Genomic DNA, 17,664 nt, shown 5'->3' with positions numbered 1-17,664 from the left:
CAAAGAATTTGTGTGGCAGTCACGAGTTGCCACGACCTGCTATCCCTAATAGCAATACGGACAAATGGCAAGAACTACAAATTCGATTCGAGCAGCATAAGGTTAATCTGACAGGGCAAACAGAAGGCAGCCAGAAGATTTCTGGGTGTACGGCAATCGCCCAAGGTACCTTTTCATATGAAAGTCTGAGCATCAGTAGAATCTGGGACCCAAGTCGTCTATGTTGGTTATTCATATTTCAGACAACTTGCGTTGTTCCCCGTTTACTGTGAAAGTGAATAGACAGAGTTATTTCACCGTTATTTCGAAAGAAGATCCTGCATTGAATCTGTTCGCCGTTCTTTGATGCTGTGGCGAAAAGGTGGGCAATCGCGATGTGAAACGTTGCTATACTTTCATTTCCTTCATTACTGTCTTGGTGAGGGAGAAAGGTGATTTGCTCTCTCGATCAGAATGGGGCACCGGCGCATTGATGGCCTAATTTAGTTACGGATATATTTGGAAATGTTCACTTTTAATGGTTCGTTGTTGTGTTTTGTTTTATGATACTTGAGCACATTCTGGGGCATGGCAATACACTAAATCTCCAGGAGGTTTGGAATTGCCTCGCTGTTATTTGTGCGAGCAGTTCATGTCAGAGACGACTCACAGTGCCTCACAGACAGCACTTAAGCTTCGGTGTGTCTGATCATGGTTCTGCCTTTTCAGTTTTGATTCTGGTCCACGATAAGAGCTGTCAGTTTTTGGATTCGCTGGAGACCAAATTTGGTAATGCGATATGTGAGGTATTTTTCTTCAGCCAAAATCTTTGATGGCAAACTTGGGAAAGTGTCAAGAAGAATGGTCATTGGCAGCAAATATCCGGAAAACCTTCATCTCTGGATCGGTTGGGCTCATCCAAACAAAATAGCCAAACTCGCTGGCTGAGGAACAAACAACATGCGTTTTTTTTGCAAATGGTGTATTCAAACCGTTGCCGGTGGCTGGAGCATCTCAGACTTGTCGAGCATGGGAACAAATCCCGCGATCCAACTTGCCCTTGCTGAATAGATAACCGAAATTAATCCATACATTTCTGCTAATATTTGTGCCTTATCTCTCCAAGGTCTTCCTGTCTATGCATCAATTCAGATGCCTTTGAAATGTTGTGAGTGCACCAGACTGCCACTAAATGTGACAATTCATTCCACACACACAAAACATCTGTGTGAAAAAAATGTGTCCCTCACATTCCTTTTAAATTTTTCGTCTCTTACATTAAACGTTTGCAATGCAGATTTGAACTCGCGTGTCTTGTGAAGCAGTGCTCCCTGACTATTTACTCTGTCTGTCTTCGTCATGATTTTATAAGCTTCTGTGAGGCCATATATAAGCACTGAAGCTCCTGGGAATCTGACGAAGCCTATTCAGTTTCGTTCTCATGTCCAAGCAGTGCAAACCTTGCAAATCCTTGTAAAGGTTTTCTAAACTTACACTTGCAAGAAGTGTGCCCAGCTGCAGCACTTGTTTGACCGCGTGGCCACGCTGGAGCTGTGGGTAGACTCACTGTGAAGTGTCAGCAATTCTGGAGAGTTATGTTGCCTCCCAGGTGCTCAGGCTAGGGATGTCGCCCATGGGTGAAGAGCATTCGAAAAGGGGATCGTGAACAGCCAGTTGTGTTGGTGCATACAGGCACCAACGAAAAAAAAAACGAGATGAGGACGTGCAGGGAGAATTCAAGGAGCTAGGAGAGAAATTAAAGTGGAGGACCTCAAAGGTAGTAATCTCGGAATTACTGCCGGTGCCATGTGACTGCCAGCGTAGAAATGAATTAAAAAATGGCACGGTGAACACGTGAGTTGAGGAATGGTGCTGCAGGGCGGGTTTCAGATTTGTTGGATTTTGTGACCAGTTCTGGGGAATGTGGAACTATAAGAAAATTGACGATCTACATCTGAACCAGGCGGGAACGTATGTCCTTTCGGGAGTTTTTGCTACTGCTGTTTTGGAGGTTTTATACTAATGTGGCAGGGGGCTGGGAACCACAAGAGTAAACAAGTCGGCAGTGAGGTGGAAACCGGAAACGCTAAGAATCTGGAAGATAGCATTAATAATGGGAAGAGGAAGAGTAGGCGGAGAGCAGATGAATGCAAAAGAACTGGTGGCCTGAAATGCATCTACTTGAATGCATGGAGTATAGACAGATGAATTTAGGGCTGAGGTTGGTGTCTGGAATATGACGTTATTGCGATCACAGAGATTTAGTTGAAGGAATGGCATGGTTGGCAACCAAATGTTCTAGGATAAAGACGTTTCAGACGGGACTGGGAGGGAAGTAAAATGGGAAGGAGTTGCATTGCGGTCAGGGATGATATCATGGCTGTGCAAAAGGAGGACACCATGTGAGACACTATGGATGGAGCAGTGAAGTAAGAAGGGTGAGGTTAGATTTTCGGGGCTGTATTAAAGAGAGCGTGAGGTGTAAGAAAAAATAGTTAAACAAATCATGGAAAGACGCAGAGGCAATAATTTAGTGTTGATTGGAGATTTCTGTTTTCCCAGCATTGACCGGGATACTCTTAGCTTCAGACGTCTGGATGGGATACCATTTGTAAGAAGCCTCCAGGTGAGATTTCTGGAGCAGGATATCAATAGTCCGACTAGGGAATAGGCCATATTGGAACTGATATTGGGGAATAAGCCAGGGCTGGTGATAGCAGTTGCCATGAGTGATTTCTTTGGGAAGTGTCCAATATTCTGTAAGTTTTAGAATACTCATTGACAACGATAAGAGTGGTCCTGAGGAAAGAGTACGAAACTGGGCTAAAGCTAATTATATCAAAATTATGCAGGAGGTCGGAAATGTGGATTGGACACAGCTATTTGGAGGAAAGTCCACAGTTCATATCTGTCAGGCTTTCAAAGATAGGTTAAATATAGTGCAGGATAGGCATGTCCCGTTGAAGGCAAAGGATTTGAGAGGCAATATTCGTGAACTGTTGATGACAGGACAACTGGACGACTCGCCAAGAGGAAAAGGGAAGCATACATAATGCCTCGGCAGATAACAACATAATGGTCCCTGGAGGAACATGAGAAGAGTAGGACAAGTCTTAAACAAGGAATCAAGGATGTTAAAAGGGGTCATGAAACAACTTCACGCTAGCACAATTAAGGAGAATCCTAAAGCCTATTATTCATATATAAGAAGCAAGCGGGTAACCAGAGAAAGGATTGGTCCACAAAAGGAAAATTAAGCAAGGCTGTATGTCAAATCTGAGAGAGTGGGTATGATTCTGAATGATTATTTTGCATCAGTGTTCACTGAGGAGAGGAACATGATGAATGTTGAGTCTAGAGGAAGACATTTGATTCATCTGGATCATGTTGACATACGTAGGGAAGCTGTGTTGTGCAGGCTAAGGGTAATTAATGTGGAGAAATCCCCAGGAACGGATGGGATCTATTCCTGGTTCCTCAGTGATGTGAGAGAGGAAATAGCTGGGGCCCTGACAGATATCTTCGTGGCATCCTTCAGCACAGGTGAGGTTCTGGCCGACTGGAACGTTGCTCATATTGTCATCTGTAAAAGAAGGATAGTAGGGATATTCCGGATAACTACAGAACAATGGGCCTAACATCAGTGTTGGGAAAGTTGCTGGAGAAGGTACTGAGGGATAGGATCTATTCATATTTAGAAAGTAATGTGCATATCAGTGAGAGGCATAGAGTTTTTCGGGGAAGTGCCCAAGTTGATAGATTAAGGAAAGGCTGTTGATGTCATATACATGCACTACAGTAAGGAGTTAGATAAGGTTCCCCATGGTAACCAAATACAGAACGTAAAGTAACATAGTGTGCAGGGTGTTCTAGACAGGTGGATAAAGAATTAGTTGAGCAATAGGAGACAGAGTGGCAGTTGAATGGAGTTTCTGGAAATGGAGAAAGATGACCAGTAGTGCTCCACAGGGGTCAGTGTTGTGGTCACTGTTGTTTGTGATATACTTAAATGATCTGGAAGAGAGCACTGTTGCAAAGATCAGAAAGTTTGCAGATGACACGAAGATTTCTGGACTAGCAGAAATTATAAGTGACTATTAAAGAATACAGGAGGATATAGATATACTGGAAAGTTGGGCGGAAAAGTGGCAGCTGGAGTTCAAAACAGACAAATGTGAGGTGACGCATTTCGGTCAGTCGAATTCTAGATGGCGTTATACAATGAAGGGAAGAGCTTTGGGGGAAAAAAATGATGGACAGAGAGATCTGTGAGTGCAGGTCCATTATACACAGGTGGATAGAGTGGTCAAGCAGGCATAGAATATGCTTGGCTTCATTGGATGGGGTATTGAATAAAATGGCTGGCAAGTCATGTTAAAATTGAACAATACATTGGTCTGGCCACACTTAGATTACTGTGTAACTTTGTGGATGCCACATTACCAAAAGGATGTGGACGCTTTGGAGAGGGCGTGTAAAATGTTTAAGCGGATGTTGCCTCATATGGATGGTGCAAACTTGGAAGAGAGGTTGAGTAGGTTAGGTTTGTTTTCATTAGAAAAAAGGAAAATATTAGGGAGACCTTTTTGAGGTTTACAAACTCATGAAGGGTACAGACAGGGTAGATAGAGAAAAGTTTTATTTCCGAGGTTGAAGGAATAAATACCGACAGGTCACGCTTTCAAGGTGAGACGTGAAAAGTTTAAGAGGGATACAAGCGGCAACTACTTGACACAGCGGCTGGTGGGTGTCTGGAACGCGTTCCCAGCAGAGACGGGAGAGATAATCACGGTAGATACATTTAAGAGGCGTCTGGACAGATGCATGAGTAGGTGGGGAGCAGAGGGATACAGATGCTGAGGAATTCGGTGACAGGTTTAAACAGTAGATTTGGATCAGTTCAGACTTGAATGGATGAAGGGCCTGTTCCTTGTGTGTACATTTTTTTGGTCTTTCTTCTTAAATTACGCCATTTTCATTATAAAATTTGTGAGTTCTAAGTGCCTGAAGTGAATCCATGCTGAAACACTAGTCATAACATATCTGAGTGTGGGCTTTTGTGTAGTAGCGTGGTCGTGCGGTCTAATGTGCTGGATTTTAAGCTTCAGTTTCTATCGAATCGTGGCTTCAAATACCAGCATTGTCAGTGAGGATGTATGTGCGAGAACTGCGCATGTGTGGATGCCTTTTACTTTGAGTGTTTGCAGCTCCTCAGTGTGCTTACCCTCTCGGTGAGAAAATCAGCAACCGTCTCTGAAAACAACGCAAGTTCCTGCTGTCCGACAGATCCTCATATCCCATCGATAACTTTGCTTTTGGATATCTGCGTTGCCAGTTTCTGTATCTCAAATGGTCAGCGGAACCAACTCGTGGAAACTCCTTCCTTAGTAACAGCTCTTTCCGTGTGAAAGGAGCAAAACTTTCACTTTAAATTGGAAAGGGCTTCACGACATTGGAATGTTGCTCCAGTTCTTGGAACGTGTTATAAATAAAATTCCTGACTTGAAAATAAGAAGTGGTAAAGGTTTTAGGTAGAAAGAACAAAGAAAGTGTTGATTGAGACGACTCTGTCTCGTCAGCAGATGGGAAATGCCCAAAACTGTAAACGGAAATGATTGGGTTTCCTTCGGTAATTTCCCGACTGATTTACTGTCTGCCAGAGAGATTGAAAATCACATCAGCGACATAAAGGTGAGGGTAAAAATATGAAGATATTAAGGTTGAACCTTAAATCCCGGGACAAGTGCAGAATAGATTGTAATGCTTTGAAGGAATAACTGAAGTGAAAGGTGTGAATGATATTTTTGTGATTAGGAGGAATGAACTGGATCCTAACAAATTGCTGATGAATTATGCTCGCAATGTAATAGCAAACTAATCCACAGTGCACCGTGCTTGGTTAGCTCAGTCGGTGCAGTGTGAGATGCTTAATCTGAGGGTGGTGGGTGCAAGCCTCGCAATGGGCGCTTTCACTGCTTAATACAATTCCGGCTCTTCGTTCCACGTGCAGTATTGCATCCCTTCGCAGGGGAATGTTCTTGCTGCTTTCATTGACACATCTGTCCTCCTGCTTTTGATCACACGTCGGTTTCTGAGTGAACACTGTTTCCATTTTACTGGAGGCGCCAGAGTCAACTTTATCAGTGCAGCCGAAAATACAATGAATGATGTCCGTTTGAAAACATGAGGTTCCAAACCAACCGTGCACAACCCAAAGTGTTCAAAGGCACGGAAAGCGAATGGCCACTTGCGAGGGGTCTGACAGAGACCAATCAATGTCACATGGGTCCTGAACCAATTTTCAGTGATTCAAATTGTTCTGATGGAAACCGAAGGGCACTCTCCCTCAACGTTTTGCAATTGCTCTTCTTGTGTTTAACGTAATGAACAGTATATTGTCAGTAACGAGAGTGGAGGTGCGGCAGGATCGTGAGGTTTCAGTGTGGGACATAGACACAGTAAGTCAAATATCCCCAGAGCACGGGAGAGCTGTTTGGTCCAGGATCACTGCCATCTTCTGTTTCTAAATTGCTGGAAAATCTCAGCAGGTCTGGTAGCATCTTGGAAAGAGATAATCGATTTAAGACTTCGGGACAAGTGACACTTCTTTTCCATGTCCATCTTCACCTGCTTTTGCACACTCTTCTTTTTTATTGAATGTCTCCTGACTTCCAACTTTATATTCAGCTTCTCTTTTATTACTTCCTCTCCAACAATTTTCCCAGTCTCCAATTTTGCATCAGAACTGTTCCATCTTTCACATTGCCCAGGACTTCGAACTGAACAAATAACTCTGTTTCTATTTCCTTAGATAGCAGATGGCCAGAGACTGGAAGGCAGTGTGGTTCCAAAAACTCATCCATGATTCACCCCGAGTCCACAGGGAGCAATACGGTTACACGCAGCAGAATACGACAGCATGTTCACCAATTCCCCCGATGCCAACTGAAAGCGGCCACTGCAGCTTCAATCAGGGCTTCCTGCCAAACCCTGGGACTCAGCTCGTGGAAACTCCTTTCTCATTAACTGCTTTTCCCGTGGGAAAGGAACAAAACTTCCATTTTAAATTGGAAACGGCTTCAGGAGATTGGAAGGCTGTCCTGTTCTTGGAACGTGTTATAAACAAAACTCCTGTCTTGAAAATAAGAATTGGTAAACGTTTTAGGCAGGAAGAACAAAGAAAATGTTGATTGTGAGGACTCTGTCTCGTCAGCAGATGGGAAATTACCAACACTGTAAACGGAAATGATTGGGTTTCTGAAGGTAATTTTCCGACTGATTTACTGTCTGCCAGAGTGACTGGAAATCACTTCATATGAAAATATTCGAGTTGAATCTTAAATGCCAGGACAAGTGTTAAATAGATTGTAATGTTTTGAAGAAATAACAAAACTGAAAGATGTGAATTATGTTCTTTGTGATTGGGAGGAATGAGCTGGATCTTTGCAAATTGCTGTGCCCGGTGAATTGTTCTCAGAAGAAAATAGCAAACTAATTCGTCGTGTGCCAAACCTGGATCTCAGTTCGGTGAAATGTCAGGTTTTTAATCAGAGAGTCTCTGATTAACTTTATATCCAGCTTCACATTTATTGCTTCCTCTCCAAACATTTTCCCAGTCTCTAAAATTGTATCATGCTTGTTCTATCTCTCACTTTGCCCACGACTTCCAACTGAACAAATAACTCTGTTTCTATTTCCTTAGATACCAGATGGCCAGAGATTGGAAGACATAAGAGGACGGTTAGCGCTTTCAGAATATCTAATCTGCTCCGCCATTCGATCTTGGCTAATATCGTTCTTAACCCCATTCTCCAGTCCTCTCCCTGAACACTTACTCCCAAGTCTTAGGATCAAGTTTTTTTTTCCCAGAGTGGGTCCTAATCCGTCCCAAAACCCTTCACATGTGTTGGCAGCTGTTACACCGTGTCTACGTGTCATCAATCTCAGTTTCTGTGATTCTCAGCAAACACGAAATATTCTGAGCAACTCGATCAGGTCTCTGGCCCCACTGTGATCTTGCGGGGGAGCAGTCATCATCTTCATCATCTTACAAGAAGTCTTGAACAAGTACTTCTCTTCAGTATTTACGAACGAGAGGGACCGTATTGTTGAAGAGGAGAGTGTGAAACGGACTGTTAAGCTAGAAGAGATACCTGTTAGGAAGGAAGATGTGTTGGACATTTTGAACAACTTGAGGATACACAAGTTCCCCGGGTCTGACGGGATATATCCTCGGATTATGTGGGAAGCAAGAGAGGAAATTGCACTACCGTTGGCAATGATCTTCTCGTCTTCACTGGCAACGGGGGTGGTACCAGGGGACTGGAGAGTAGCGAATGTTGTGCCCCTGTTCAATAAAGGGAATAGGGATAACCCCAGGAATTACAGGCCGTTAGTCTTACTTCTGTGGTAGGCAAAGTAATGGAAAGGGTACTGAGGGATAGGATTTACAAGTATCTGGAAAGACACTGCTTGATTAGGGACAGCCAGCACGGATTTGTGAAGGGTAGGTCTTGCCTTACAAGTCTTATTGAATTCTTCGAGGAGGTGACCAAGCATGTGGATGAGGGTAGAGCAGTGGATGTAGTGTACATGGATTTTAGTAAGGCATTTGATAAGGTTCCCCATTGTAGGCTTAAGCGGAAAGTCAGGAGGCATGGGATAGAGGGAAATTTGGCCAATTGGATAGAAAACTGGCTAACCGGTCGAAGGCAGAGAGTGGTGGTAGATGGTAAATATTCAGCCTGGAGCCCAGTTACAAGTGGAGTTCCGCAGGGATCAGTTCTGGGTCCTCTGCTGTTTGTAATGTTTATTAATGACTTAGATGAGGGAGTCGAAGGGTGGGTCAGTAAATTTGCAGATGATACGAAGATAGGTGGAGTTGTGGACAGTGAGGAGGGCTGTTGTCGGCTGCAGTGGGACTTAGATATGATGCAGAGCTGGGCTAAGGAGTGGCAGATGGAGTTCAACCCTGCCAAGTGTGAGGTTGTCCATTTTGGAAGAACAAATAACAATGGGTTAATGGTAGGGTTCTTAGTCAGTTGGAGGAACAGAGGGATCTTGGGGTCTATGTACATAGATCTTTGAAAGTTGCCACTCAGGTGGATAGAGTTTGTAAGAAGGCCTATGGAGTATTGTCGTTCATTAGCAGAGGGATTGAATTCAAGAGTCGTGAAGTGATGTTGCAGCTGTACAGGACTTTGGTTAGGCCACAGTTGGAGTACTGTGTGCAGTTCTGGTCGCCTCACTTTAGGAAAGATGTGGAAGCTTTGGAGAGGGTGCAGAGAAGATTTACCAGGATGTTGCCTGGAATGGAGAGTAGGTCGTACGAGGATAGTTTGAGAGTTCTCGGCCTTTTCTCGTTGGAACGGCGAAGGATGAGGGGTGACTTGATAGAGGTTTATAAGATGATCAGAGGAATAGATAGAGTAAACAGTCAGAAACTTTTTCCCCGGGTACAACAGAGTGTTACAAGGGGACATAAATTTAAGGTGAAGGGTGCAAGGTATAGGGGTGATGTCAGGGGTGGGTTCTTTACCCAGAGAGTGGTGGGGGCATGGAATGCGCTGCCCGAGGGAGTGGTAGAGTCAGAATCATTGGCGACCTTTAAGCGGCATTTGGATAGGTACATGGATGGGTGCTTAATCTAGGTTAGAAGTTCGGCACAACATCGTGGGCCGAAGGGCCTGCTCTGTGCTGTATTCTTCTATGTTCTATGTTCTATGTTCAACTCCTACGGAAAGGATCGGTGCTTCAAAAAAATACGGACGGAAAGAAAGATAGGCTTGTGTGTCAAGATATGTGGCAGTAATTGCTTTCTGACCTGGTCAGTAAACCTTACTCTGTATATCCCCACACATTCTATCTGCTGTGCTGAAAGGGAATACAAGTCCAATTAATTGCCATCTACGCTTTTATTCGATATGTTTTCTTCCTTGTTCTGAATATGCAGGGATGTTTCCAGCACTGATGGTCACCATTTCTAAGAGTGCATGCCGCGAGCCCTGATATTTTCTGGAGAGTAGCAATATCAATTTGCGCGAAAGTGGCCCCGTACAAAGCTACGAAGAAACATTGTTGTTCTATCTTTACGGACGACAGTCTTTCATATCATGATCAATGGGGCGTTATTGCATACTCATCAACAAGCCTTGTTTTGAATTTACTCGCCCAATACTACTGTAGCGGTGGAAAGAATATAATTCCGAATACCTGCTGCGTGAATTTCATTTTCAAATTTCTATTCGCAGTGGTCCTTCATATGTGGCGATGTTTATATCACTGCTGGCCATCCTGTTTAAGAGGGCAGTTACATATGTTCCTCTGTCTTGGCGCTGCAGGGTAAACTGGCTGAGCCTTTTCAGCCAATATTTCCTGGACATTTCAACATGGTATTCTTTATTTTTACGATCATGTCCACTGTAAGGACACAGTTACCGGGCACTGATCCTTTCTGTAACAACAGGACCGCATTTGCTTTACATGCGAAGGTGGCCTGGATCAGTAACAAGGAGAGTATTCATTTCCTTCTGTCACAGCTAACACTGGATTCATGATGTTAGTCTCTGTCAAATGCATCCGAAAATGTGCTCTGAAAGCTTCATTTGAACGCTGTCTGGCGTTTCTCAACGTGTGTCAATCAAAACCAGAAATCCTCAATCATAGTTTGGAGCAATTCACATGTTCGAGTTTCGAAGCAGCAGACACGGATATAGTTCATTCAGAATGAAAAGATTTACAGGCACAGATGAACTATCGACTCATATTCTCATACTGTTAGTAATATTACCGTGTGGCCTGAGGTCTAAGCCATGTTGTGACTGAAAATGAGGAAATCACAGGCAGGCTGCCGAATGACAGTATGTACTTTGTTTCCTTGTTCTCACAGAGTTCCAGGAAAATATGACAGCGAGGGAGAGGAATGCAAGTCAAGTGCAGCTCTGGTGATACACCTTCTGTCTGATTCAGTCATCAACAAGAAACGTGAATGTGACTAAAGCGGGAAACCTTTTCACAACTCGAACAAAGAGCAATCACGAACAGTGACCACCTCTTTGACATCTCAGATCGCCTTTGACCTTCCCTGAATATGTATAGGAACTAATGTTTGCACATCTCAAAGTGAGAACTGTTTGATTTACCGACAACAAGTGAGTCACAAGTCCTTGATTCCCACATAGGTTTCCAACTCAGCTTGCAGCCAGGTGGCAGTTGCTCATGGCTCTGCTGGATAATGCACTATTATGGAGAAATAACATGAAAGTTGGAACTCTTATTGGCTGTGGATTATGAATAATCTTGCTACGTGTTCTGCCATTCTCGGATTCCAGTGGTAAACCAGTTTTTCAGTTCATCTGAGCAGCAGGAGAGTCGGCGTTTCTGGCAGGAGCAGAATTCATCATCTCCAGTGATCACTTTATCTGAGGGGAGAAAATGAGCAAAGTTTCACACAGCGAGTAATCGGAATTGCATTCCGTTTCAGCATGGCAGCAGATATGGGCCAGCAAATTCAAAGCCATATTTTCTGATGAGAACAAGAAGCACGACCGCTCAGATAGAGCAATTCCTCCCCACCGCTTATTCTGCAGAACTGGTGCAGTTGCTGTGAGTATGCTGCAGGGTATCATCAGGTATATGCTCTTGGGATTCTGGTTTTGGTCTGTGTGCTCGCGTGGCTGAGCAAACTGAGACTCTGATTTCAGATTCCACTTCTTAAGAAGGCGTGTGTTTGCATCCATGCACGGCCACGTGTGCTAATGGATTAAGCTGGCAACGTTTTGCAGGGAAGAGTTTTGTTAAAGTTGAACAGAAAACGTAGTCATTTCTTCTAACCCGGCTGTGATGTGGCACAGCAGAAAACAACCAACATGTCAGTGCCCACGCTGGCTTCCCCTTCTGCTGTAGTTGTCACTTTCCCCTCCAGCTCGAAAGGCCACCAGCATAATATGCGACTCAAAAACAGGCTGTGCCAAACTTTCATATTCCAGACAATTTGCATTTTTCACAGTTTCTCTGAAAGTGAATGGAGATATTTATTTCCCTGTTGATGTGAAATTAGTTTCTACATTGAGTCTGCTCGCAGTTTTCTGTTGTTGTTGCGAAAAGGAAGGAAATTGCGATTCGAAACTTGGTTACTTTTCCCTAATTTCCTTAATTTCTGTCCTGATGAGAGAGGCTGGTGATTGGTCCTCTCGATCCAGTGGAGACATCAGCCCAATTGTTAACCTCATCTAATCGAGACTGTAATTGGTAATCTTCACTTTTCATGGTTCATTTTAGTCAGTTCTGATTCATGTTACTTGAGCACTTTCCTGGAAGTCCTGGTGCCAGTACATTGAAAGCACCATTTGGAATTGCCTCGCTGCACTTTGTGTGAGCAGCTCATGACCCAGACGACTCGCTCTGCCTCACAGACAGCATTCATGAGTCCGTGTGTCTGAAAATATGTTCTCTTTGTCAGTTCTGCTTCTGTTCATGAGTTGTCAGTTTTTGGTTTCGCTAGAGACACACACACAGACAAAGACCCACATGCACACATATATTTTGTGTGGTGAATTTTTTTGGTACTTTCAGAGTTACATTGCACTTTGCTCAGAAACCACATACATTCATGTAGAACTCTGAGCTCAAAAACTGCATGAAATTACGTAAAACTCTGTTATCTCACTTTTTAGTTTAGAATCAATCTAAACGTCAGGTCATAGACAGAGATCAGAGGGGGCTAACACCTTCAACATATTGTCTAGCTATTACCATTGTTAACAGCTAACCCGAGAATGCAACTTTTTAAAAAACGGGTTTTGTGATTTACACATAGAATACAGTGATAGTTTCTCTTCTTTCAACAGATGAAAGGCTTAACAGGCAATCAATTCTTCAATGTATAATTTCAGTTACATCACTCAGCAAATTTTTGCTATAAATTCTGTTACGCTCGAACCCTCCACAAACACCTGATGAAGGAGTATCGCTCCGAAAGCTAGTGTACATCCAATTAAACCTGTTGGACGATAACCTGGTGTTGTGTGATTTTTGACTTGGTACGCCCCAGTCCAACACCGGCATCTCCAAATCGCAACGTATTCCCGACAGCTTGCAATTGTTCTCTTAGAAACTGCAGCTTTTGGAAACGTATTACTGGGACAAAGTCATTGCTCAATGTGATAGGATGCACCGTCAATTCCTAATTACCCGAGAGATTGTGATTTTGAGTTACTCCGCAGAACCCTGGATGCCCTCAGTAGCGGGGTACAGGCATGATGCCATGAGGCAAGGATTTAGACGTAATGACATTGAAGGAACAGCGATATATTTTCAACTGGGAAACGCGAGAACCTTGGAGGGGTAATTGCGGTGATAGCTTTCGCTTGTATTTGCTGCCATTGTCCTTCCAGACAGATGCTGATCGATCAATGAATTGTTCTGGCAGGATCCGTGTGTGTGTTCTGGGTGCAACCAGGATTTAGTTTTCATTCGGATAATTCACAAGAAGAGAATTAAATCTTCATTTCCTGACTGGGAATGAAAGCCTGTTCTGGGCAATGCAAACTCAGACTCGTATGCAGGGATATCCACTGATACTGCAGTAGCCTTTGGGACCTGTACAAACTCTAGTGCCTGCTCTTCACGTCATAATCGTCTTCGTCAGCAGTGTTTCTCTCTCCAAGTTTCCAAGTCGGTTCATATTATCACCATTGGATTCAATGTGAAGAAGGCAATGCTGTGATAAACTGATGTTGTTCAGCAGATATACTGCAGCAAGTTGAGTAAAGACTGATGCTAACCCGAGCTCGTTTTGAGCTGCGCTGATGTGTTGGCAGCAAGAAAGGCAACGTTCAACTCGCCTCATTCCGGATGACGGGCCCGAAATGCCCAGTGGGTTCTCGCTGAATTAGTTCAGGCTCTGGAAGGTAAAAAACTTCAAGTATGAAAGTACAGTGAAAGGAAATGTTTCACAGAGTGGGGCATTCCAAGTGAAACAGTGACGGTGATTATGTTTGCTGATTTTTCACCTTGTGAATGCTGTTTCTCTGATGTGGACGTTTACATTATCTATAGACAAACTGTCACAGCCAGACCTGGTCTTTGGGTCAGTGACGGAATTGGTAACACGCCTGACATCGAATTAGGGGATTGTCGGTTCGCATTTAAAATCACGAGAATGCACGTGCTAGTCCATTCCTGTTGTCTGTCAGGAACGGAAGGGTTTGGGTTTTCCAATTTACTGTTTCTTTCGACCACTTCAAATTCTAGCTTAGAACAACGTCTCTCATTGTCTGTAGAACTGGCTTTGGTTTAACCAAAATCTGCCTTTTGGCTGTTGAACTTGCATGTTGGAGCGGACATCTGAAGTGAAGCACAAGGAGCTGGTCAAATCCTGAGAACTCTGCCACTCTCGGGGAATGCGTCTGTGTGTCTCTTTCTGTGGGAGAGACGACGTGGGTAATAACACAGTATGACTATGTCAAACTTCAATCCCATTGTTGTGTCATCTAAGATCAAAGCGAGAACCTCACTGCCATTTGCACTGGAAACATCAGAACACATAAGGTTATGGACCAAAGCTGGAAACTGGGAATAGAATAGATGAATGTCTTTAAACCAGACTGCACCATGGGCCAAATGGGATTTTCCATTCTGCAAAACTTGAAGACGAGTAGAATCCAATCTGCAGTGAAACTGATCAGAAATGAAATGGAAAATCCATTTCATTGAGAATAAGTGCAAGAGCGTCTGCCTTCATTTCGTGTAATCTCGTAGTTAGGATTTGGAACTCTAACCGCAATCGTGTTGGTTCTATTCTCGGACAGGGAATGCATGTTTTATTGTGCAAATATATCGTGGTACCAGTATTTCTTACCACTGGTCCGAACCTGGTAATGCTTGGTTTTGTGCCGGTTAATCAAAAATCAAAAAGATACAGGTTTTGGAAATATGAACTAAAAACGAGAATTGATAGAGAAACCCGCTACACCTGGCAACATCTGTGGAGAGAAACAGGATTTTTTTCTTAAGATGGACAGGAAGCAGGTTAGTTATAGATTTTTAGATTATACTGTTGGGAAAATGATAATCTTACCTGTCGAATTAGGATATTTATCAAAATCACTGTTGAGCTTACAAATATCGAATTTACAATCTTAAAAGGACTTAATCAGCTGTCATGCTACTTTCATTTTCCTGAGCTGGTTGAAGGCCATGTTGTAATGGCTACATTTCCTTTTAGTTTCCGTCATTTAGCAGTCACGCCGAATGGAGAATTGTTTCTTTCAGTGTCTGCCTCAATATGGGTCTTTGTTTTTTTTAATATTTGTCTCTGTATCCTCCTGGGCCTTTTTCACATTCTCCGACTCTCTGTCTGTCCATATCCCTCATTTCCCATTTCTGCTCTTGAAAAGTCTGACATTCAGAGACAGTTTGTGATTCGAACTGCTGAGAGGCTTTCTGACGCCTGGCTGGAGTCGGTCGAAGGAGTCTCACATTCTCTGTATAATGCGTCTGTCACTTCGACCTGAGGCAAGGAGACATTTCTTCCTCAAAATCTAAAGACCCTTTCGAAGTTAAAAATGATTTCCTTATCCAACAGAAAAAGAAAGTAATTACATAATAGATGAAGAAGGAAAACGATGCATTTACTGTTGATGTCCAACGAATGAATGGTGACAGCAGAGAATGACGTTGATCATGTCGTGGTGTCAGTGCAATTACAACAACATTTCCCAGGAATGCTGCAGTGTCTCCTGCCTCACCACTTAATTTCCACGAAACTGGGAATGAAGGAATGAGAATAAGAGGATGAGAAGCAGAAGTGCTTGTGGAACTGCGGGAAGAATCTCCAGGTTAATATCGTAGTTAAAAAGAGCAACCTACACTACTGGATTTAAACCAGGACAATGAAGCTGGAACGCGAAATCAGAATGTACAGCAATTCAAACAGGACACTGAGTTTCTCGATCAGCAACACAATACTTGAGAGAAATAACGAGCTTTAAATACAATGAGCAGGCACCAGTGTGATGGGAGCTGCTTTCACCAGCTAATCCATGGCGCCACGTTAAGAGTCAGATTGCTCGTCCATATGTGCAATGCCTGAACCACTTGATCACAGGAATTCGAATACGCATTTTCTGTATTAATGTTGCTCAGTCTGAATGGCAATCAAACTCTGCTTGTGCAAAAACAGACGTTTCAATGCTGAGCATGCCCCACTAAAAAGGCACAGAAAAAGACAGTATCCTCTTGCATTGGCATCCAACAGATATTTTCATCTGTTTAAACTGACAGAATAAAGAGGATGTGCTCATCTCCTCTCGCGTCCCATTAACCACGTTAGTACACACGCAGGGATTTTCAAACCAAGATGAACAGGCTCATTGTTGTGAATTGACAGCAGTGGTGTGTGAGTCATTGTGAACAGTGAGCATTAAATGCTGAACCAATAGCACTGACACTGAGCCTTACACCATCAGCTCCACACTCACATCCTGTGTTATGTCTCCTAGGCATCAGTACATTTGACTTTAATTATTCTACCCTGCCCCTCTCCTCAAGTTATTCCCGACCGCTTGCAGTGTCGAATTAGAACATGCAAGTATTAGAAATGCATTTCTGGGACACAGTTGTCTTTCAATGAGATAAGATTCACTGCCCATTCCTAATTATCCCAAAGATGTAGGGGACGAGTTACTTTTGCTAACTCCTCAAATCCTTAGTATGGAGGTACTGACAAGAAACCGCTAGAGCTGGAGTTCCTGGATTGCGGAGAGCAGACCGACCCCAAACTGCTAACGTAACTCACGCAGGGCAGAGCAGATGGATCCCACTCTGTCAATGTAACTCAACCAGGGGACAGAAGTCTGACATCACACGATCAATGTAACTCAACGAGGAAATTATGGCCTTACCGCACTCTGTTAATGTAACTCACCCAGGGAAGAGTAGACTGGCGCCACTCTGTCAATGTTAGTCATCCAGGGAAGAGCAGACTGACCCAACACTTCATATGTAACTCACCCAGTAAATGGCAGACTGACACCACTCAGTCAGTAAAATTTACACAAGAAAGAGCAGACTGATGCCACTATGTCAACGTAACTCACTCAGAGAAGAGCAGGCTGTACCCATTCTGTCTCTGTCACTCATCCAGGAAAGAGTAGGCTGATCTGATTCTGTCAATGAAACACAAGCAGGGAGACGAGCCTGACCCCACTCTGTCAAAGTAACTCACTCAGAGAAGAGAAGACTTATTCCATTCTGTCTGTGTGAATCATCCAGCGAAGACAGTAATGAAACGTTAGTTGCTGTTGAACCCAGATAGTGAATAGCAGACTCTCACGATTCTGAGAAAGTAACACACCCGTGGAGGAGCAGACTGACACCACTCTCTTAACGTAGCTCACCCAGGGAAGAACAGACTGAGTGGACTCTGTGATATTACTCACTCAGAAAGGAGCAGACTGACCCCATTCTGTTAATATGACTCTCCCAGGGAAGAGCAGATGAAGCCCAATCTGTCAATGAGACTCAACGAGAGAAGAGCACTCTGACCTCACGCGATCACTTTAACACAACTCGGAAATTGCAAACTGACCGCATTCTGTCAATGCAACTCACCCAGGAAAGAGCAGATTGATCCCACACTGTCCAAATAACTCACTCCGTGAAAAACAGACTGACGCCACTCTG

This window comes from Chiloscyllium punctatum, unplaced genomic scaffold (genome assembly GCF_047496795.1).
Source record: "Chiloscyllium punctatum isolate Juve2018m unplaced genomic scaffold, sChiPun1.3 scaffold_126, whole genome shotgun sequence".
Lineage (NCBI taxonomy): Eukaryota > Metazoa > Chordata > Chondrichthyes > Orectolobiformes > Hemiscylliidae > Chiloscyllium > Chiloscyllium punctatum.
The sequence above is the reverse complement of the archived record's forward strand: the minus strand, read 5'-3'. Positions refer to the sequence as shown.